The sequence below is a fragment of the Orbicella franksi genome, chromosome 2 (genome assembly GCF_964199315.1).
Source record: "Orbicella franksi chromosome 2, jaOrbFran1.1, whole genome shotgun sequence".
In the NCBI taxonomy this organism is placed as follows: Eukaryota; Metazoa; Cnidaria; class Anthozoa; order Scleractinia; family Merulinidae; genus Orbicella; species Orbicella franksi.
Genome location: NC_138146.1, coordinates 19,087,647 through 19,089,511, shown reverse-complemented (window position 1 = coordinate 19,089,511; position 1,865 = coordinate 19,087,647). Strand labels below are relative to the sequence as shown.

Sequence of the window (1,865 nt, the reverse complement as noted above, 5' to 3'; positions counted from 1 at the left end):
AATTTCTTACTTTCATTTAACCTATCTTGATAAACTGAAATTGACTGAAATGGGTAGCATCACTTGCAAGCTTTACGTTGCATGTACAAAACATTCTTAAATGTTGCCAAGTCTGAAACAGCTAGAGTATTGGGGCAGTATTTAAATAGGGTATCAAATTTTTGGTCAGGGCATCACTAGGGTAGGAGATATTGTAGCAAAAAGAAAAATCGATTTTGCCCTTAAATAGGGTAAGGGCTTTCGGAAGTGCCCCCACCCAATTTTTCTGGGAGTACCCCCTACCCTGTGGGCATAGGGAGGGGATCTGGTGGTTTCAAATTGACTGATACAAATATGTACTTTACAAGTAAAAGTATTTCCAACAAATTAATTTCCAAAACATATAGCAGTTTACACATAAGCTTAATTGCCATGTGTTGTCCCATTCCAGATAAATTACTCTAAAAAAATCTTGTTATGATTAAACAAAGACAAATAATTCATCTGAGACAAAATTATTCACCTTCTAAGGCAGACATAGCCATTCTATATATTTGATCTTGTCTGCTGTGTGTGTGGGGGGCGGGGGGTGGGGGGCGGTAACTCTCACGAGAATACTGAAGATATCGCCGGTGGGGGGCAACACTCACGAAAATACACATATGGGGGGGGGGGGATGGGGGGACATACATGATGATGCTTCATGCAGAACGAAGCTAACTTAGCAGCAAGCTGGAACGCGATCAAAAAGGGAAGAAATGCATATTAATACAGTTAACAATAAAAATAAATCAAATATACTTTGTTTGTCCAAAAAGCTTCCTTGCAATCCGAGTTCAATCGCTCGCCAACAAAGCTCTCCAGCTCCAAGCGCAGTTATTCCCTGAATATAACACAGGTACACTGATAAGGAGAAAGTCCTCCATACGAACAAAGCATGAAAGCACTACAAAGAAAGGTGCTAAATACACAGTGAATAAGACCAAATTAACCTTTTAGTCTGCCTTTTTTCGGAATCGTTTAACTTTCGCGGTTCAACATCATGGAGGAACTGTTGTTGCAAAGAATGCTGGGAGTGTTAACTCATCTCGCGCGTTACCCGCGCGAGTTGGTGTCGTGACTGTCCACATTTGATACCCTGTTTATGACCAAAACTGCTGAAAAACCATATACCCTTTGGGGGCTAGTATACCTATATAGCCCATATAAAGCCTGGTTCTCATATCCCACCGTCCTACCTGCGACGTAGTCGCCGGTTGCAGCTGAAAATGTTCAGCGATCTGTTCCAGTGGGTCTCCGGCGCATCGGCGATGGATCGCTGACGTACTCAAATTTGCGCAAAATGCAAAACAAATGGGCGCAATTTTCAACCATTCCGCAAGTTAATATGGATCGAATCGTCGTTGCATATATCCAAAGATGAGGTTTACATAAAATATTTTCATCGTCGACAGCCGCCGACAACCGCCGGCTAGCTTGCGAAGTTGAACTCAGCTCAACTGCGCAGGCAATCCCGCGGTTAATGTCTGCGACAGATTATACTTCGACGATAAATGTTCACATATGCAGTAACGGTGTCCCAGGTAGGCTTAAGGGAGATCCTCTCCCCCGGGATATTTTCATCCACTTTCAGTCATGCCTTCACGGATTGATATTTTACTTGAAGCTAATCAAGAGAGCTTAAATGAAAAAAAAAAGACATAACACGATGGATCAGGAGCCATTTCCCCCACGCGACATCCGCAAAAATCCTCGAAGCATGTACGCGCGTGTACCGCAGGCGATGGCGTAATTCGTTCTAAAAATAGAAAATTGTCCCATATCATTGGAACTCTTCTTACCACTAAGTTGGCTTAAAGGGAAAAAAAGAAGATTGAACGAAAAAA

The 1,865-nt window shown here is 42.4% G+C and overlaps 1 long non-coding RNA gene across 1 annotated transcript in view; it reads right to left on the bottom strand.

Moving 5' to 3' along the window:
- LOC145478471 (uncharacterized) overlaps nucleotides 1-1,389 on the bottom strand; it is a 14,183-nt gene extending 12,794 nt beyond the window's left edge. The window contains exons 1-2 of the long non-coding RNA XR_014048267.1: nucleotides 972-1,389; nucleotides 781-862 (exon numbers count right to left, since the gene is read on the bottom strand). This is a non-coding gene — a long non-coding RNA (uncharacterized LOC145478471). The remainder of the gene's footprint in view (nucleotides 1-780; nucleotides 863-971) is intronic.
- Between the last annotated feature and the right edge of the window lie 476 nt (nucleotides 1,390-1,865).